At 38.4% G+C, this 22,426-nt stretch overlaps 1 protein-coding gene across 23 annotated transcripts in view; it reads left to right on the top strand.

Annotated features, from left to right (window-relative positions):
• DLG2 (discs large MAGUK scaffold protein 2) overlaps window positions 1–22,426 on the top strand; it is a 1,023,852-nt gene that overhangs the window by 876,168 nt on the left and 125,258 nt on the right. The window contains exon 1 of one of the 23 annotated variants that reach the window (XM_071556550.1): window positions 20,851–20,994. The exons of the other annotated variants lie outside the window; for them this stretch is intronic. The gene's annotated coding sequence lies outside the window, so the exon portion shown is untranslated. Of the gene's footprint in view, window positions 1–20,850; window positions 20,995–22,426 lie in introns of those variants that run through there. 23 annotated transcript variants of the gene reach the window in all.

Below are 22,426 nucleotides of genomic sequence, written 5' to 3'. Positions count from 1 at the left end.
CTAAACACTTTTACAAATCTTTAGACGCTGGCAACTTTTCACACTTTAAGAGTGGAGACAATTTATGGTGGTTTGTTTTGCTGGTTTTTTTTTTTTTAATTTTTACCTAATCTTTTTTGCCAGGCTTGTCCCAGCTTGTGGCTGGGCCACAGTGCTGCCTGACTGTTTTACAAAGCTGAATTTATAATTTCTTTTCTGTTCTTATTTTAACAAGCAGCTGCTTTCTTCACCCTCAAGTTCCGATCAAATGCTCATTTCTTTATTTTGTGATGGTGAACTTACTTGTTATAAAATATTAAAAAGCCCAAAACACAAAACAGAAAATGCTCAGAATTTTAAGTGTTACCTACATGGTGTGTTTAGGCAGAATAGAACTTGCTCCACCTGTGTTGTGAATTGACTTGCAACTTTCATCTGTTTGATCTATTCAATCAAAATTGCTATTGGGGAAACAGCAATCTTGAAAACATTTTTTCCTAAGCTTTAGCAGAAGTGGTGCTATTCAGACTATGCCATAAACCACTCCATCCAGAAGTCAGGTCAATAGTTGGAGGAAGAGTCCTCTCTTAAAATTCTATTTAGTGACTAAATTACTCATTCTTACATGTGCTGATTGAGGTTGAATATGGTTACTCAGTTTTATAAAACTTACAGAAAATACTGCGATCATAGAATGTTTGGGGAGGAGGGACCTTTCAGGTCATCTAGTTCCATCCCCTCTGCCAACACCTTCCACTAGACCACATATAGGGGGAGCCCCCTACACCGAGCTGGGTTGTGGACTGGCGGTCAGAAGAGCTCCGGCACAGCAGACATCAGAAGGCTTGATCAGAAGGCTCACATCTTAGAGAGTTTATTCAAGATAGGTTAACAGACAGTTCTCATAGCTCATAGTAGAAGAAGTTAGTTCCTAGAAGTTCCTATTACATCAGTAGATCTAGATCTGACTCAGTCTCACATCCTGGTAAATCTCTCTCTCATGTTCTTTTAGATTTTATTTTACAAATTCCATTTATTTGACTTCTTTATCCTTTAAAAAAAACATGTGCTTTTTCTGCAGGGATGGTACACAACAATGCCTGGTGTGTGTAGCAGGACAGTGGGGATGCAAAGAGAAAAGCTAAGACACATTTCTCTAAATGATTCTGGTCTTGAGCACTCTCATTCCTGAAAGGAATTAATATTTTTAGTCAAAAGGGTTTCTCTAGCTGGGACCATGGTAACCATGGCTGCATTCCTTTCGCAGTAATAACCACACCTTTTAAGCACTCTCATATCCAACATGCCAACACATAATTGATTAACCAATTCACCTTGCATACACCACAGCGTCTCATTGGTCACAAGCCACCACACATACTCCAGGTAGCTCTGTTCTCTTTAAGGTAGAACCTCCAAACAGCTTTCCTTAAGGGATGCACTTACCCTCACCCCCACAACCAGACTGCTCAGAGCCTCATCTAGCCTGCCCTGGAAAACAGATCTTGTCTCTTGCCAGAGACATAGATTGTATAATATTTATTTAGAGGGCAGGCAAAGTAGAAAGCTTTTGAAATAGAGGTATTGATTTTGCAAAGACTTAAAGTGGTGATTTTTTTGTCATCGCTTTTATGCATTAATTACTGTAGCAAACATATGCCAGCAACAGTTCTTCTCACCTCACCTCTTGAAGGAAAACAGGGTGGGCAGGCAAGTGTTTCAGTTGGATTTTTAAAGTGATATGTACATGTATATTACTATATACTTATGTTATTTAAAGATGAAAAATAGTGTTTAAAAGCAAATCTGGTGAGGTGTGTGATTACCTCAGTTTTTTTAGGAAGTCATTCCTTAGCCACTGGTTGACCTATCAAAATGGAGTTTGGCTCTTGTGTGCTCAGTGCGAGTTACATCAGTGGAATTCCAGTCATAGTAACTTTCATATTCTCCACTAATGTTTGTTGATCACGAGTCCAGGAACTGCAGATGTTCATCCTTATGCAAATCAGACCCAAAGTGACTAATGTGAGCTCTTACATCTCTGGGCATGCTGAAAAATGCAAGCCATAATCTTTCCAGACTACTACATTTGAGAGGCACAATGAACTTTTTTGGAGAGGCACTTGACTGTTGATTATTTAAAGACTTAAGCAAGCAATGTTTGGCATCCTGTGATTCCTCAGAAATTATTGGTGGTGACTGTGATGAGTAAAAGAAGTGAAGATCGTTATCATTTGTGAAACTCTTCAGAACTGACTGTATACACTTACCAGCTTGTATCTTAATTTCCAAAATGTGGAGGTGTAAAGTGAGGAAAAATTTCTTCTCTTTTCTTCAGGATTAGGATGTTCATAAAGAATGCAAACCTGGACATATTTCCACATATAACTATAAACTGTTTTTTACATGAGAGACATTTGTTTTTTAAAGCTGGCATATTTTGTTTGGTAAAAATGCTTCCCACAAAAAAAAATTAAGCAATTAGATTCTACTTCTGTCTTATTCTTATGAGAATTTGTGGAACTATATATGATTTAGTATAGGAATTGATTACAGCAATGAAAACTTGTTAATGTGCAGTTACAAGCACAAATATAGGCTGAGCAGAGATGGATCGAGAGCAACCCTGAGGAGAAGGATTTGGAGGTGTTGATTTACAAGAAGCTCAGCATGACCCCGCAATGTGCACTTGCAGCCCAGAAAACGAACAGTTTCCTGGGCTGCATCAGAAGCAGTGTGACCAGCAGGGCAAGGCAGGTGATTCTGCCCCTCTACTCTGCTCTTGTGAGACCACACCTGGAGTGCTGCATCCAGCTCTGGGGCCCCCAGCACAAGAAGGATGTGGACCTGTTGGAGCAAGTCCAGAAGAGGCCATGAGGATGGTCAGAAGGCTGGAGCACCTCTTCTGTGAAGACAAGCTGAGAAAGCTGGGGTTGCTCATCCTGGAGAAGAGAAAGCTTCATGGAGATCTGAGAGCACCTTATGGTACCTAAAGAGACCTACAAGAAAGCTGAAGAGGAACTTTTTATAAGGGCATGTAGTGATAGAACAAGGGACTCTAAACTGACAGAGGGCAGGTTTAGATTAGATGTTAAAAGAAAAGAAGTCTTCCAAGTTGTGCAGCTCAAACAATACAAGAATAACCTTTTTTTTTTAAATCCTCAAAACTATGGAGAAGGGGAACAGAAATACTTTGAGCTATTTCACTTGCCTGGAAATGCTTTGTTTACACAGAAGATGGGGTTCTGCTCAAAATGAATGTCAATTGGTGATGAAAGTTCCTACATTTGAGTTACTCCGTGTGGATACCTGTAGTGTTGCAGCTCCCACAGCAGCAGAGTTGTGACACTATGGGTGGGCAGGGGATAGCACTGTCTGAGGGACCAGCATGAGGCAGATATGACACAGGAGCTCACAGTGGCTGAGACCAAATGAGATAATTGGGGCAGTGCCTGTGGTAGCAAGCCTCCTATGCTTAGGCAGCTCAGTCTTATCCCTAGACTTCCTTCACAGTCAAGAGCAAGCAGTTGTAGACCTAGATCCATGTTATCTCTTTGAAGCATCTACTAATTGATATCCATTGACTATTAGGGCAGTGTAAACAGATATCCACATATTCATTGTAGACGTCATAGAAGTCATCCACTCAGCCTAAATATGAAACTCTGTTAAAGTGCAAGCCAGTGTTATGTGCTCACTGATACTGGAGGGTTTGTTGCTCTTTTCTGCTCCCTTGCAGGGCTCTGGTGTTCTGCCTCTGCACTGGCTAACTCAGCTTCCTAAACAGCCAGAAAATGAAGCAAAGTGAAAAAGGCAAAATAATAATTAAAAAAAAAAACAAAATAACCAAGCAATTTCTGCTGTGTTAGTGACTTGTCAGATTAACAGGAGACCTGAAGGGAAAAAAAGGGAAAGAGAAAACAACCAAGTAGTATCCTTCCTTAAGAGCAGCAAATGTGATGTTGGCTCTTCAAAGTCATTACAGGTTCCCATGTAATCAAACTCTGAGTGAAGCTGAGGCCAAAGAGCAAAAGAAAAAGTAACAGTCTTTTTAAAACATGATGAATTTTTGTTGTAGTACAGGAAAGCAGGTCTCTGAAATGAAATGATGTCAGTGTGAGGCAGTGCCTGTTTTGAAAGGTTCATCGCCAACCTCTTGATATCATAATTAAATACTGTGGAAATAATTGTCTCTAGGTGAAAATCATGACACAAACAGAAGAAAAAGTGCATATAAATACTACATTGAAGCACAAAGAAAGAAAAGTAGCGTGATGAAGTTGATTCCTTGAGGGGCCTATATTATTCATGCTGGGGAATAGAGTTTTCCAAAAGCATTCAATAACCTGATGTTAACAGGAGCAGAGTTGGACCAAGAGGGAATGCTGAGAAAACTATCCAGTAATTACATGAAAATACAGAATGCTAATTCAGGTTGGAAGGGGCCTCTGAAGACCATCTATTCCAACCCTCTGCTCAAAGGCTGGCGAGCTCATCCAAGCTAGTCAGGGCCTTTCTCAGTCAGCTTTCCTCAGTCAAGTTCTTAGTATCTCCAAGAATGGAGATCCACAGCCTCTGGGTAATGCGTTTCAGTATTTTACCACTCTCATGGTGATTTTTTTTTCCCTTTTCCCTAGGTTTAGTCAGAATTTGCACTTAGAACTTCTGGGGTTTGCCTCTCATCCTTTCTGTGTGCTCCTCTGAGAATGTTCTTTCCCTGTCTACTCCAGACCTTTCCATGATGTAACTGCAGGCTGCAACAAGATCCCTTTTGAGTTTTCCTCTTAAGGATTAGCAAACCCAAGTATCTCAGCCTCTCCTTCTGCATGAATGCCTGCAACGGGGTTATTCAAAGTAAACTATAAATGATAAGGCAGATCTCCTGCTGTGCTGAATATCCAACTCGCTCTCCAAGGATGGGAGAACTCTGCCAGCCTATTTTAATCCCACAGCCCTGTGGAGCTCTGATATGAATAATTGCCGATGGTAAATGACAGAGGAGATGTGCATTGCTTGGTTACAGGAGAACATCTTTGTTCCATGTGACTGCTCCTTTTATTATAAACCTTAGTGTAGCAAGGAACAAACCACATTGCTGCTGCCTGCTCTTCTCTTCCTTCAAGTTTCATTAATTAGTCCATAAAAGCAACTACACATCTCAAATGCATTTAATTTCATAATCCCAATATGCTTCAGAGGACTAAGGATTAAATTATACTTGCTGAGGTACAGAGGTGCAAAGGGGACTAGGAATAACATAGAAAACAGAACAGAGCTTGTGCCTGAGAAAGATGAAGAGCTCACCCAGAGCACCATTACTCTGGGAAGCACCTGGGTGGTTTATTATACTTTGATATATCTCAGAGGTTCTCATATATATATATTGTGGGTTTTTGCCTAAAATTGCTTATAATTTAGATTAATTTATTGTAAGAGACTTTACACAAATTTTGAGGGAGTCTTTTTTTAAAAATTAAAATACTGCTTTTGAGATACTAAAGCTGTTAAATGTGAAAAAGAATCCTCAAACATTTAAATAAAACCTATCTTTGTTGAATTTCTATAATGTCAGAACAGGGCCGCACCAATTATATTTCCACAGATGTAAATATCTAGAGGAGGAATATGTCACAAAACTTTTCAAATCATACAAAATGTGATGATAGTCTCATTCGGTGGTTTGAGTTAAAAGGGATCTTAAAGATTCAGCAATTCTTGTGCTAATTATTTGCAATGGTTATTCATTTCAGTAGGTATTAAAAATGTGCATTATTTCCCATGTGGATTTTTCTGTCTTTCTAATTCCTAATCTCTTCTTTTCATGCCTTTCTAAATGAAGGTTATTAAGTGTCTAATATTTTGTCTCATGAAAGTGGCCCTACATTATGACTTCTCTATTTTCTCTTTGCCAAGTTAAAAATATTTACAGTAATTTCTTCACTTCCTCTGTTGTCTTTCTTTGAGCTGTTTTGACTTTTGCCCCAATGTTTTATTGCCATTTTTGGAACAGAATTTTTTTCAGTATTTCAGTACTCAAATATGCATATCTAGTCTGCATTTTACTCCCTTTTCTGCTCAGTCTAAGCACGCCAAACCTACGTGAATTGCCCAGCCATTTTTACTGCAAATTCCTTTTAAAGTCACCCTTTTTCAAGCATCCACAACAATGGCTTTTGTGTTTTGTTTCTTTATATATATATATCATATGCATGGTTATAATCAGACAAATTTCATTCAACTAGGACTAACTAAATAAATGAACTAGCTCATAAAACAGGGCTTAAGTTCTATAATTTTTGTTACCTTTTCTACCAGTCTTTCTTCCAGTCTCACATTTAGTCTAGGGAGGTTTAGCTTTCAAAGCCATTGATGAAAATGCTGGAAAATGCGTGTTCTTGTATTTATTCATCTGAAATCCCACTGAAAATATCTTCATTCAGGAATCATTTTGTGCTTTTAAAAAACATCTTTTGACACAATCCATTTTCTTGTGATTTAATATAGTCCTTACTGATACTTTATGGCACTTAGCTTGTAGTGCTCATTCGAAAACCTCCAAGAACATCATTACACTCAAAGAGTGGTTTAAATTGGTCCTCTTTTTAAAGTTCAAAGTGAGACTTTTTATGAGGAGGCATAGAAATAATGTCAATGTTTAGGCATAAAGTCATGTCGATGGTATTATGTTTCCATCTTTAATTTTCTTTTACATTTACTTTAATTGCACTGATATTAGGCTGACTACTCTGCTTACCCAGACATATTTTCTGTCCATCTGGATCACAATTTTTTCAGCCTGATGGAATTTCTCTGCAGTTCAAGGTGCACTAAGGAGGAAAATATATAAAACAGATGTATCCTCATCTGTCACTTCAAGAGCTCTTAGATATTAATTATTCATTCCTATTTATATATAATCCTCTATTCCAAGTTAATAATGTTTAGGTTTTACTTTGTTTTTAGTAAGCACTCTACAAATTACAGACAGGTATTTCATCCTTTTCATGTAAGTGCATGATCCTATTTCTTTCCAAAAGCTGAATTTTGTGAATAGTTTGCTATGTTCTGCAATACTATTAAGAATTGTATTATCTTCACATAATGATGGATCTATACAAAAAGCTCAGGGCTTTTTTTGCCATGAAACCAGAAAGAAGCTTTCATAGAATCATTGAATCATTAAGATTGGAAGAGACCTCCAAGATCGTCAAGTCCAATCTTTCACCCAGCACTGCTGTGTTCACCGCTGAACAATATCCCCATGTGCTACATCCACATAGCTTTTAAACACTTCCAGGGAAAAGTTCTTTTGCACTTCTCTTTCCCTTTCTAGAGCCATAGCTGTCACTGCCAAAGATTAAACATTAGGATCTGTGATGGAAGAGCATTGAGTTGGAGGATCCATTTGTTATCTGAAGGCTTGGCCAGCTTTTCAGCCACATGCATAAAAACTGTAGGTGCAAATAATGGTCTCAAACTCTGTGTCTGTGATCCCAATGTTAACAGAGAGTCACTAATAACATTTGCTTGCATCAAGGGCATCAGAAGTGCCCTTTTTGGTGGCATTTTTTCATACTGTGAAGGTGCCTGTTGCTTTTCTGTTTTCTTCCTCTGGAGGCATGTTCTGCTGTAGTTTTCCCTTGAATGAGTCTATGAAAAAAATACAAAAAATCAAAACAAACAAAAAACCAAAACAAACAAAAAAAAACAGAAAAAAACACCTACCAAGCCATATGTAAGCACAGAGGCAAAATTATCTCCTCAGCTGAACCCATAAAATCCTGACAACAGAGTCCTGTTTCTTTGACTTGGGATGTCTGAGTGGCAAATTCTGCCCAGAGGCTTGTGTGAACAAATGTGTGGCTAACAAATAATCATTTTTTTCACTTGGAGGCAGAAGGTAACTGAATTTTCTCCAGAGCTTTGAGGGAATGAAATGATAATAGTTTGTTATCTTTTAAGTACCTCTCAGCATTTACCTAGATGCTTGACATGCTTATCAATGATATGAAATAATGTAATAAATTCAGTCTGACAAGCTGAGGAGTTCAATGTAGAGCCCTATGTTAAGGGCATGCAGCCCAGAAGAGGATGTAGGTGTGTAAACAGAAACAGAGTGGGATCAAGGCTGACTAAGAGGAGGAATTAAATAGCCATGTCTGTTAGTACTGTTTTGGGATAGTCTCCTAGGGCCAGCACTTAGCTACCTGCTTGATGTGTGCCTGATTCCTCAATCCACGGGTGTAAAGTGTGTACTGCAATTGCTGTACTTAAAGGGAATATGTTTTTGGAAGTGCTAAGGGTTTTTTATATTTTCAAGAGGACTAAGAGGTTGATGAGTGCCCTGTTTTGGGTTCAAAGAGGGAACAATTTTGGAAGAAACAAATCTCACCTTGATACAGATCCAAAATTGGAGCTTTCTGAAAACAAGATCATAGAGAATCAGTTTATTGTTTTTTAATTCTGACATTTTAAAAGGCCTAAAATTAGTCCTGGATGGGACAGACAGTATTTGGGGTTTTACTTAGTTGTTCAGTGTTAATCCTCAGTTCCTTAGAAGACTGGGCCAGATGGAGTCCCTGGGATGAGATGGAGAAAGCTCCTGCACGGAGAACAGGAGGTGCTAAAAGCTCAGGGAAACTTCAAGGTCTGAGAGGTGAAAGGATCACAGGAAGAAGATGGGAACCTGCAGCTCCTGAGCAGTCTGTAAGAGTTTCCAAGAGGAGAAGGCAGAGGGAATGGGACCTGTGCTGATGTGGATCTGCTGCTCCTTAGAGGACCCCTGAGTTAGAAGCAACAATAGCTTGAAATGTGGAGCCTCTCCTCCTGCAAGGCTGTGATGTGCTAGAAGAAGACTGTGTGTAATCCCTGCATACCTCTCTCTGATTTAAAATAATCACTTTGGTGTCATATATGCTTGTAACCAATGTTGGCAGTATTCCCAAACTGGAATATTTTTTCTCTTGTTGTTAAATTGTTGACAGGGTCCTTGGCCTATTTTAGCCCAGCAGTACATGATTTGGAAACCAGCTCAGGTGCATCAGCCCCAGGGCCTGGGTTAAACTTTGGGGCAGTGAGAGAGTTAGGTGGTACAGACATGAGGTGCTCCAAGCTGCCTCAGGGCATAGGAATCATCTTGGAAACATCTGAGTTACTAATTATAAATGTAGCCTTTGAGGTCTCTCTAATTAAATATGTCAGCTTTATAACAAAACCTCCATTTTCTGAGTCCAAGAGTTTTGTAGATCCAGCTGACAAGAAGCCAAATGCTACCTCTGTATCATTACATCTTGAAGAAGTGCAGAATGTGAACATGGGGTATTGAATTTCTTGGTTTGTTTTTTTTTAAGTACCTTTTTCCCCAGGAGTCAGAATGTCAGAGAACCAGAATAAATGCTCACTTTGAGATCTCAGGCAGCTCAATGCTGCTGTGTGCCAAGCAACATGTTGGCATTGTCCAGTCTTTGCAACTCCTGCGCTGGCAGCCTGCCAGGAACTTGAGGGTCACCCCTAATTTGCCTGTTTATTATTGATTGAACACTGCACAATGTACCAACTTTCATAAATCTATGTAGGCTTGTTGGGTTTTTTTATTAATGCAAATCTTTTTTGAGTTTTTAATATATGCCATTAATCAGTTTCATGAACTGTAGGGAAATTAACCCAGGTGAATGAAGCCGAAGGACCAAATAGCACTTTTTGACCTAAAATTCACCTTTCTGCCCAGCTAATGTGCTTTGGAAGGCAGTTGTTAAGAAATGAGCTGCATTTTGACCATGAGATTAGCTCAGTTGGTTAAAGCTTGGTTGTAATAATGTCAAGGTCATGGGTTCAATCCCCTGTATGGGCCATTGACTTAAGAGTTGGACTCAATGATCCTTGTGGGTCCCTTCCAACTCAGAATAGTCTGTGATTCTGTGATTCTGTGATTTTCTAATTGTTCCTATGCTACTACTTAGCACAGGCATTCCGTGAATACCCCTATGGATGCTTATGCAGCCAGATAAAAGTGTATTTAACTGCTGTGAATTACTCTTCTCCACTGACAGACCACTCTGATCAGCAGCACTGTTCGTAGTTCCTTTCCTGAACCACAGTATCCTTTTGCTGGGCTAGAGAACATCAGAAGCAGCAGAATAACCAGATAACCCTCATGTTTTCTGTAAGAGTTCATTTTTAATGACGATGGCAAAGGAGACCATAAAATGAGAGAGGGAGTTAGAAAACGTACATAAAATACATTGAGAGTTTGTCTGATAATTCCCTTCCTTTCTAATACATATGCAACTGAGATTGATTTTTCTCTGACAAGATAGCTAGGATTTAGATGGATATCTGGACTAAAATAGCTGGAAAACCATGCTGAGTCTTCCTCTTCCCATTCTAAAGACACAATGCTGGGAAGTTATCCATAATATATTTATTTTGTTTTTCTCTCTTACAGTAGTATTTTCATGTACAATCATGACAAAATGAGCAAAAGGGAAATGAGGAAGAATCAACGATGGGACTTTGTCACATTTACTCCATTATAATTTTTTTTGGGGGGGGGGATGGATAGGATACATGCTATGCCATGTCATAGGAGAAACTCTTCATTGACAATGCTACATCTGGGTGTTGTTAATAGGCACTTTTTGCATGTGGCAAAGGAGAAAAAACCTAAAGAAATGAACAGGTTATTACATAAAACACTGATTTAGAACCCATCAGTAGCACAATATCTTGGGTCCGGATACATTAATGTACCTGGACATTTAACTCATGGTGCAGTCATTGAGGGTGTAGTTTCCTTTGCTGAGAAAACCCTAATTGTTCTAGTAATCACTATTTTGTTGATGATGTTACTGTTTAGAATAGACTATTTCAGTTGGAAAGGACCTACAAGGATCATCTAGTCCAACTGCTTGAACAATTCAGGGCTGACCACATGTTAAAGCACGTTTGGAAGAGAATTGTGCAAATCCCTCTTAAACACTGGTGGTCTTGGGGCATTGACCACCTCTCTAGGAAGACTGTTCCAATGTTTGAGCACAGTCCCAGTAAAAAAAAGCTTTCTATTTATTAGTAGACACCTAATTAAGCACTTCCTGTCCTCCCAATAAACTACCTGCTCTACTTATTAGTCCTTTATGTTAGGAGTAAAGGGGAAAATGTTTTGGTAGAGTACATTTTGGTAGGATATCACGATTTTGTCAAAGTGTCAGGATAATCCAGGTGGATTTCTGGTTCCTAGCAGCTCCCATCTCCTGGTGAGCTCCCTTCCAGGCTGTTGGAGTAACTGTAAGTATAATAGTTATGTCATTTTTCTCCCCTCTCATGAAGTTGCAGAGGTGGGGTACCTCTTGGCAGGATTAGATTCGTGAGTCTTTCATCAAGTTTCACCTGGACTTACCAAGTGGACTTTAAAATTCTCCTAATCCTAGTAATGTTCTGTACAGGACATGCCTTCAAAGTAGCAGGTTGCCTTTCAAATGTAAATAAAGAGTCCTCAGATGCAGAAGATAATTCGAAACATTATTTAGATTTCAACCGTCATAATAATTATCACATAGATAAAATAAATCATTAATTTAAATTAATATGGACACTCCCAGAAACATTACTTCAAAGAAAAATAATAGCTTTTCAAAATGATGTTTTCTCAACTGTCAGTGCTGTCCTTGGTGATTATATACCATATGATATTTTTCTTCCTTAGTACAATACTAAGGGCTATTCGGAGTTTTTCAATGGCTTGTCTGTCTGTCATTTTTCTTTATAGCATATACTCCTAAATTTTAATGAACTGAATATAGGCTGTGTCTCTTAAAATTACTACTACATGAGAAGAAATAAGAGGACTTTGGTTTGATTGGAAAGATCAAAAATAATTTCCAGCTATAGCATCCCGTCTAATGTCATTTGATGTTTTTTGCTCACAGAAAGCTGTTAACTTCACTGACCAGGTGTAAAAGGGAGGTTAAACAACATCAATCATTTGAAGGGAATAATGTGTTAAATTAATGCATATATTAAGATCCAAAATGGATTTCATTCTTCCAGGGTAAAAGAAAAAAAAAAGAAAAAGAGGCTGGAATTTGTGATAGTTTCATTTGAAGAAAGACCCTGAAATGACTCCATGAATAATAACATTTGTTAAATTTTACATGCAGTGATTTCATACATTTAATTGATTTTTCCCTAGCTTTCTAAGTTGAGAAGTTTTTGGTTTTAAGCCAGATGCTTATTTGAAAATTAACTGCAAACCAAGCAGAATATAAAAGTACATCCTTCATCATATATAGTATTGGTATAGAAATTATGTTAAGGAAGAAAAAGGTTAATTATGATTTGATTTTTCAAAATTATGTTTCTTAAGTTTCTGAGAAAAGCTAAACGTACCTCAGCAACTGTACAATAAATATATATAATTCAACAATTCATCTGGTTTTGTGATAATTTACATTTAATTTCCATAAAATTTCTGAATTGTTTTTATTAATATTTTTATAATTAATATATTTCATAGGAATATTTGCCCAATAAATGCAATGCTAATATTTGTACCTCACCAGGTAGGAAATGGAGCAATAGTAAGTATATGGCTATACAAAACTCCTATTGCAAATACTGTCTACATAATGTTTATAAATCATATACAGGCTAGAGCATCTACTAATTCCCATGTGAAAATTAATTTGTGAAAACAATAACAACAAACCAAAAACAATTAAAATAACAGAGAAGAAACCATATATTCACTACAGATTATTTACTCAGCTCTGCTGCTTAGTCATGCTCAGAAAAGCTTTATTATTAGGATATAGGTAGTATAATTTAAATGCACATACAGAATTTACATTTTTAATCCTTCTAAAATTTCCTGTTATTTCAGCAGGTAAGAGCTGAAGTACTGTATTCCAACAGGATGCTCACTGGGAAACAAAGTAATTAAATCTAATGATAAAAGGCAAAAGTATTTTTTTTGCCTCATAAATCTCTGTACAAGCTAGCTAATTTTTGCGTGCCCAGAACTTAGATGATACTTTCAAGGATGTAGTTTTTATTACTTTCTAACAGAAAACCATCATATCTGTAGGGTCAGACATTGCCTGGACACCTCCCATTTACTAAGATAGGAAGCTGGCTACAGTCTCCACAGGGAGTCATCTTCCTAACTGCTCTGTCCTTTCCTGGTGTGCTGTACCCAATGTTTTCTTTGTAAGGGTCATATTGTTTCCTTCAAAAGTAGTAAATTTTCAGCGTCTTACTGCATTTTTGTACATTGTTATTAAAGTCCTTGTTTGGTCCCAGCACAAAGCAGTATAGATTGCTCGCTTTCCACATCTTCACCTCAATATCACTTAGTTTTTATTGTTCTCATTCAAGTATGTCACTTCTGATTATTCTGCCCCCAAAACACTTTTCAACAATAAGCCTGTTCTCTGAGAACTGGAGTTGAAAAAGTTCCTTTAATTTGTATCCCTGCTTAATGACAGTGCTTTTTTATTGTTTCTCCTTATATCCCTCAGCCTGACATATATTGCTGTCTGCTGTGCAATATTAACATTGAGAGGCCAATATAATTTCTTTTTCTAATTGCATTTAAAAGCAGAAAAAAAAAAGACTGGAAAAAATCACTGCTTGGACTCTTCAACTCTTGCAGAACTATTTGCTTTGAAGGTGCTTAAGTGACCTGCAGCATAAATGTTTAAATACATCATTATTTTTAGTTTATCATTGCAATACCTGCATGAAATAGTGCTGAGCTGAGAAAGTGAGTCACAGAAGCTGCCTCCATCTCAGGACACACAAAACTTCTGCAACACATGTCCCAAGTTTCAGCTACTGCCATTTGCTCCCACTTTTCCAATGCACTCTGCTACACAGCAGTGGAGTTGCAGGCATAAGAGAGAGAAGGTAATCAACTTCCTCTTCCCCACTGCTGCTCTTAACTTTTATCTTTGGCCTTTATTTTCCATATGATTTGCTTCCAGTTCTGGTGGTGTCTAAGAAAGCTGGGCAGAGCATAGGACAGCTACAAATTCAAGTGCTGGAAATTGCACATCCTCAGCTTTAATATGTACAGTATCTCTGACCAGTTCTTCACCATTCCCCAGTAAGTCCCACTTTGTCATTTAACAAATCCTAACCAAATGTTCTTGTATCTACGTAGTGTGAGTTATTTCAGTAGGGTTTGCACCTCCTTTAATTCTTCAGTTCTTCAGTTAAAGGTCTTAGAGCACTTTCCCACTCCTAATTAATCCTTGAGCTAAAAGTAGTTCAAGAACAGAGTATCTAGTCGGTGTCCTGGTTCCTGGTCCCTTCAGACACAATCCACACAAAATGGTGTCTTGTCCTTAAGCGCCCAGCTGAGCTCAGACTCTGTGGAAGTGAGTTGTCAGATATAAATGTGATAGAATGGCAGACATTTCCCTCTTCATGGTTACTGCTGATCAGTAGATGAAGTATCATTGCCATTCATGCCTTCAGAGTGCCCAGACATTACAGGAACACACTGAGCAGGACAGTCCTCTCAAAGCAAGTTCACCAGGGTACCATCACTCCTAGATAACCAGAAGGGTTCTGGTGAGAAATGAATTAATTGTTCTGACATTAGAGCCAAGATAGTAAATCTGCAGTTTCAGCAGTCTTGCAAGGCTACAGATTTCTGCTGAGCTGAAGAAGGGTTTGCCATATCCCAAAAAAGAGTTATTTCTTCCTTTCTTTTCAGAGTAGTACTTCACTCCACGTATTATTCGTTGCTGGGAGGTACTTTCTAGGCACATTCACAAATAATGGCAAAAGAACTGCAAAAGTAAATTTGCAAGAATGCTGGCACAGTTCTACCCTGAGTATCACCTCCTGTCCTTCCATGGCTTGTCTGGATCCTAAACTGCTTTGCATGTTCAGGCTCCAGGAGCAGCATAACCATGGAGTTCAATATGAGTAGGTTAAATTCACTTGTGTTGTCATCTAAGCTAGTTCATTTAGAGCTTGCATGGGTATCTCTACATTGCTCTGCCATCTGCATTGTAGTTAGTCATCCAGGCTTCAAATTTTCTTTCCTGAAAGAAAACTGTAGGAGGGAAGACTAAATGTGAATGTGTGTGTGTGTGTGTGTGCATGTACTGATTCCTGTGCTAGCTCTGTCACAATCAGTGCAGAAGGCATCCTCAGGTGATGCCTCTTTTTTTTTGCAACCTAGGACAAATGCAGGCCTGAATTTCAGTTTTGTTATGAAGACTGTTTTGTGTGTTTGTCTTGTGCCCTTTTCCATAGGTAGTGCTGCCATGGGATTCTTCAGTAACGCAGCTCTGCTTTCCTCACTGTGCATACCATGCCTCTTAGTGTTCTCTATAGCTACCTGAAAGGAGGTGTAGACAGGTGGGGTCAGTCTCTTCACCCAGGTAACAGGTGATAGGACAAGAGGAAATGGCCACAAGTTGCATCAAGGGAAGTTTAGATTAGACATGAGAAAAAATGTGTTCCCTGAAAAGGTGGTCAGGCACTGGAACAGGCTGCCCAGGACAGTGGTGGAATCAGCATCCCTGGAGTGGTTCAAAGAACATGAAGTTGTGGTGCTTAGAGAAATTATTTTGTAGTGGATTTGGCGTGCTGGGTTAATGGTTGGTCTCAATGGTCTTAGAGGTCTTTTCCAACTGTAATATTCTAGCATTTTTACTTTAATGTCTGTAGAGCTGTTACTTTCTCCACGTGTCAGTAAATTCCTGTAGGTAACATGAAGGACTATGCCAAGCTGACAGATTTTCTTCACCATCCTCAGAGGAGTCAAGTGTATCATTCCTGTGCTATACTTCTTCCCCAAATCAGCCACCTACTCCTCCCACCACAGAGTGCAGGCAAAGTTAAACTGTGAATCAAAGGAGGATCTTCATGGCTTCACCATTCTTTGCCATACAAAGCTGTTGACTCATTTGCTCCCTGTGCCAGGCTTACAAGGAGTTGATGTGGAACCTTCTGTTTGTGTAAAAGATGTCTAAAAGGTGCTTGTTTGGTTTGCTACTGCATTTAAACTTTTACCTAATAGAAAGTGCATCTTTAGTTACTTTTCCAGGTCTTGGAGCTATTAAGTCCTTTATGATTCGTTTGGAATTTGAATATTGAGCTTGAGACAAATTTAACTCATTTAAAATAGAACAGCAGAAAGACACACAACGTTAAATGGGAAATTAAAGTCCAGAGCACAAAACAAAACAAAGCAACCCAAACCAGTTCTGGACTCTGAACTATATCCTCCAAATTTCTCAGTTCTTTTAACCAGCTGAACACAAACCGTACAGAAAATCAGCATTTTTATGAAATATTAGACTGTTCCTAAGATATCCGCTGACTTATAAATGGGTTGTTGTAGTATTCCAGGTTCATAGGGTGCTATAAAAGGCTTTTCATATCAAATCAAATCCAGGCAACCTCTCCAGGGGCTCTAGGGAAAGTGCCATCTGGCTTTCCGTCCTTTTAGCAGCTCTTCTTTATTACTGATAGGATCATTCATATTCTCAAGACTATGAAGCCACCATTAAGAGAGTTCAGCCTTCCTAACTAGCAAAGCAAGTGCTTGTCATTGCCCTTGATCAACTGGAATTGCACTCTTGGGTGCCTGTTCATTCAGACCTAGCTGAATATCCTTTTAAATTCTCCCTTTTTTTCTGTGTTTTTTCAAAGTCCTCATTGAGAAAGAGGACTTGAGCTTTCACTCTGCACTTGTGGCAAAAAAGATGTCACTTGAGGAAGGAAAGTATTGTATTTCAGAAAAAATATTATTATAGTAATATCACTTGTACAGTCCTTTACATCTTCAAGGCTCTGTGCCAGTCAATTTATTAATTAATCTAAATATTCACTTTTTCTTTCATTTATACTTATAAAGATTAATCTTAGAAACTGAAACTCTGTTTAAAACTGGTTTTAAATGAAATTTCGAGTGTGCTACATTCAAAGAAAATTAATTTCTCCCTTGCCCTGTTGTGGCAATTAAATTCATCTACATTGTCACAGCTGTTTATTTTGTAATGCAGGATGTTTGTAGTTTAAAGCAATGAAATCTGTCTGACTCAACAGGTACTATTTTACCATATACTTATAAAAGGGAAAATTCTTATTGGATTCAGACCATACATAGCCAAGTATTTTGTGAAACTTGTACATCCTCTGTGGTCTCAGCTGGAATTAAAAGTTTGATAGGTTTCTGCACTCAAGAAGAATCATGACTGTCACCCTACTACCCTTCAGAGTGTATAGACTGGAAATTCCCTGTAGCTAGGGATTGGCTTTATCAAATGTAATAGAAGAATGTAATAAAAGACCTATACAAGTATGCTGAGCTGTTTTTGATTTTTTAAAAAGGTAGGTCTCAGAATTAGCTAAACTCACACAGATTTCATGGTAGTTCTTAGCTGGATCAGTGACTGCTGGGAGGAAGATGGGCAGTGACTTTCAACCCTTGAGATTCTTTGTCTTGCAAGGGGCCCAGGAGAAGCTGGGCTGCTGTAAAGTGATGCAGACTGAGGCAGAGCAATGGAATGAGCCTGAGATGAAAGGAGAAACATCTATAAGAAACAAAGTATTTTTACAGTCCCTGATCATTGGAAAGCTTAGGTTTCTTGTTATTACTGTTCTTCTTGATGATATTGTCTGATAAATGCCCAGTCCTTTTTTAAATCCTGCTGGGATCTTTGGTTTAAAGATAATCTCTGACAGTGCCATCATAAGGCTATCAAATCAAAGAATGTAAATCCAGGGTAAGAGTGTATCCAGTGTAAGTCTGACAAAAAATCAGTAAAGGAATTGAAAAGCCCAATTGCTAAATGCAGGACACTGAATAAATACCTCTTCAGTTTGCAAGATGGCTTCCTAGGTCACATGGCAAGGATTACTACCAGAGTACTGATCAGCCATACCATCTGACATAGCCAAGAAATTGTCTCTGTTGGTGTACATGTGTTTTTTCCTGCAATTCTAGGTCCATGCTGTGGACATCCTGGAGATCTTGATAGTATCAAATCTGCCTGTGGTTATTATTAATTTGAAGTTATCTTTACTTCTTCTGCTCTTGTTATTCCAGCTGAGTGCCCTGATTTTTTCCCCCAGTGCTCTGTGTACTCACTTTAGATAGCAAATAAGATGTCTAAGATGTGTAGTCAATATAATCCATATGATTATGGAAGAAAGAACTCATGTTTTGGTAGCAAATGGGAACACTTTTGTCTTTTTTTTTTTCTCCGTTTTTTGATCATTTCTGGTTTGCAGCTAGAAGCAAAGAACATCAAAGTCAATACCAAATGTGTTTGTTACAAATGCCTTAAAAATACATACTGTCTCTATCTATGTAGGTATACAGAAATCTGGCAGCCATATGGGATTTTCACACACCTGTCAGTGAAGTGAGTAAGTTTGAATGTGAAAAATCTCACGTTCTGCACCAGAATATGTGAACAGAACCCGAGGACATGGGTTGTGTGCTGAGCGTATCAAATCACAACAAAGGCAGCACTTTTACAGAGCATCGTATTGCTGAATATTAGGGCATTATCAGCTGTATTACCTATGGAAAGGTAACATGGAAGCCAGGAAAACTAATTAAAAATTGCAAGTGAGTGTGAAATGGGGTAGAATTTTTTCTTGGAATTGTGGCTCTTATGTAATACAGCAGACTGTGGTTTATGCATGCCACCTACACACAGCTATGAAATATTGCTGTGCCTTACATTATTGGGATGTTGGTCATTTTTACAAATATTTTCTTCAGTAGATATGAACTGAATTTTAGCAAGAATATTATGGTGGTCCAGGAGATTCAACCAAGCATTGCTTGTGTTTTAATCATATTGCACCAAATTATTATAAGGCAGTGTTGTGTTTACACTGATCCTTGGGAAGCCTCTTCAAATCTGAATGGTTAAGGCAAAACAAAAAAGAAAATAGGGCATTTTGGCACATATGGTTTGAAACTGTCTCTTATAAAAAATAGGTCAGAAAACCCTAATTAGTGCACAAGACAACAAACTGTTGTAATTGGGCCATTTTAGGGAACCTCCATGACATGCACGTGAAATATGTAAACCCCTGAAAATAGAATTTGTCTCCAAAAGCCAAATCCAGTGGCACAGATCCCTTTGCTGCTTCTTAATGAGCCAAGGTCTATCATTTGAAATATTTTCTGCCTATACTGGATTATTCTCCGTCAGCATCACTGGAGAATCCAATTATTGTATCTCAGCTGCCCTTTCTTTTGAGAAAGATGGAGACATCAAACCTGTTAACTCTGACTGAGTCCTGATATGTCTCCCCTACATTCTGGCACCTACCTTTAAAGAGCTTTTCCTTCATACAAGCTGCTATAGCAAGAGCCAGAAGAACATGCAGAAACACTGCTGGCCTTTAGTGATTTTTTTCTCAGATAGTAAAGGTGCTGAACATAAAGATATAAATGAGGAATGGGGTGGAACCAGCAGCTGAGAACTGGAGAAAAGGGATATATATAGGACTAGCTTTTGCTATGCATGAAATGCAACACCCTGTTCCCACATTGTGACGCACATCAGTCGGTCCAGATGGTGAGAAGGGTTGGGTTTCTGCCTGGGGCTGCCGGCACAGGCTTCATTTGCATTCTTCAGCCCAGTTGTTCGTGGAAAAGCATCCAGGCAATGCACAACCACTCACACAACTGTGCTCACCTTTCCAAGCACAGTCTTTCTTTATGGTACCAAAAACTGGTGGAGTTTTAAAGACATAGGAAACCAGAGCTGGATAGTGTCCCAGTTGCAAATGGAGCCCTCTGAGAATCATCACCAGTGATGTAGAAATAGAAAATCCTCTGGAATAAAGTGTTCATTCCCACTCTGCACTCACACAAATATCCTTGAATTTGTGTAAAACACAAATTCCTGGAGCTCAACTCTGAAGGAGGAACTTCTGCTCCATTGTAAAAGAATTGCCATACAAACCCCTTTCCAGTGGCTGATCCCTTGTTGTGTTTTACCATTACCATAACCAACTTTGCTTGCTAGGGGTTAATTGTGAGTGCTAATTTATGGCACGTGCAACAATTGTGATTAGTATTGCTGTAATTAATGTCACTTGAAAATGTTTAGTTTAACTGTGTTCATGGATGTAAGCTTTAGGTGTTCAGTTCTGTTATTTTGTTTCTATACATCAACTGCAAAAACAATGCAAGCATATGGGAAAAAGAAAGCATTAGAGAAGTGAAGAGCATCACAAATATATATTTCTAATTTAGAGGATGTTTTTAAAGCCTGTCAGCATTTTAAGAGGATTTTAAATTGTACACAGATTTGCACCTAACAGGTATATTGTTTTAACAGTCATTCTGCCTGGAGTAGTGCTTTTAGGCTGTCCATGTAATATCCCTGGAATTTGCGTGAATAATTTCCATTCATGGTAGTGGAAGTTACGAACCCTGTGTTAGTCACTAAACAAGAACTGTTTCTTTAAGAAGGGAAGATTTTATGAACACTTAAAAGAAGAAGCACGAAAGCTGTTATCTAGAGGATATTGAAGCTACATTTACTACTGTATTAAAAATATTTAAGTGAAGAATTTGTATTGGTACATGGTTTCTTCTCCGAGTTTTGCCTCTCCCCCAAGTGCAGTTGATCATTCCACCTTAACAAGGTGCAGTGATTGACAGGTAGAGATGTTGCACAGAGCAGAAGGTGGGAGTGTGCTCTATTGGTTTGTGCTTGTACATCCTGAGCACCAATTACTGTCATTGCTGCCAGTACTGATGTGTTTATCAGGATGAGTTATAGCAGAATATATGTACACAGGCAGTGTGTATGCTGGATGACCACCCCCTGTGATGTAAAATATGAGAGTCTGGGAGCTACCGTTTTATAATTCATCAGGTTCAGCAACTGAATGTTGTTGGTTGGCTTAGTTATAAAGGCAAGTGTGAACCGAACAGCAGACAGGAGCATCTTGCACTGAGCGTCCTGCGAAGCTGCATTTGGTGACTGGGCTCTGCTTTTGTTCAAGTGAATTCAGTACTCGGTGAGTGATGGGGGTTCTGTCGAGCTAAAGCTGTTATTATATAAGCTGGGGAAACCTGCCTGCTAGTTTTGTGTGTATTTTGCTGCTGGAAGTCCTTGTCTGTGGTTGTTTTTAGATTTTGCAATATTTTCATTTGTGTACGTTACTGGCACAAAATGAGATGAAAAGAAAAATGCAATGATGAATTATTCACCATCGTGCTGTGAGGATCTCTTTCCTAGCTAAAGTTACTTTCCTTTAGTGAGTGTGTGGAGGGTTCAAAGAAGCTACAAACCAGCCAATCTACCTGTCATTAAATTGCTTTTATTAGCGGTTAAAGAGTGGTAGCTGTGGCTTTTGTAACAAGAGGAGGGAAAAGAAAAAGCAAACATCAGAAGCATTTACAAATTCCCTGCTTTTTTGTACATGTGGCTTTTCATATGCAGCATTAAATCTTTTGTGTGCAGTGAGGGGCTGCAAAGAATTTGGATTGTAGAGCTTTTTAATTAGATAATAGGTAAAATGGTAGCTGCTCTCTGTTTTTGTGGTTATATGCTTAGTATCACATTAAAATGAATGATTCCCCATCTTGCATAACAACAGTGCTGAAATATGAAAGGCAAAGGGAGACTTAGAAACAAACTGTGAGAAGATGATGTAGCGCAGCTAGACAGGGAAAGGTATATTACCTATAATGACTGCATGACTTTTTGAATTTCACCAGCTTTAGATTCTTTGCTCTAATTGTCACTTGCTTCGTTTTGATCTCTGTATCTTTTCAAGCTAGCTCTCTTAATGTGTTGATATTATATTAGCAGTAACCTTTAAAGATCAGTAAGCCTTCAATTTTTGTTGTTGTTTTAATCAGAAAGGAATTGAACAGCAGAGTTTATGAAACTGAAATACTAACATTGCTGTACAATATCTCTCCCCTCAGGAGAGGAAAGTGGTCACGAGTAACAATCTTACTTTTCCTTTTATCAGTAGCAGTATTATAACAATTTCTTTTGTCTCATTGTACCGATTGCTTTTTTGTTCACTGTGGTTGGAGAGGCAAGTTTGTTTTATCAAAATATCAAGAGGGCTTGGCAGAACAGCACCTGTTGTCTTATCTCTGTGTTATTAATAGCTGGAGAGAGACACTCTCTTCCAGAGACCTCTTACCTGGTATCAGTCCAAACTGTTTACTCCATAGTGATTTAAACTTGCATTGTGACTTCTCACTTGGAAATAATCTGTTCTGTGAGTTACATGTCAAGCGTCAAAGCTGCAGGACTGATGCTGATTTAATTAATAAGGTAGCTTATTTTAGCAACATTTTTTATTTAAAGAGTAAAGCTATTGGCAAAGTGGCTTTTGCCACAGATTTCTTTTGCAGAGCAGATTTCCACTTAGTCTTTATAAATCCTAAATATGAAAAAAATCGGAATTTTTTTTGCGATGATCATTTCCT

This window comes from Pithys albifrons, chromosome 1 (assembly GCF_047495875.1).
Source record: "Pithys albifrons albifrons isolate INPA30051 chromosome 1, PitAlb_v1, whole genome shotgun sequence".
NCBI lineage: Eukaryota > Metazoa > Chordata > Aves > Passeriformes > Thamnophilidae > Pithys > Pithys albifrons.
Note: the sequence above shows the minus strand (reverse complement) of the source record. Positions and strands in the feature narration are given on the sequence as shown.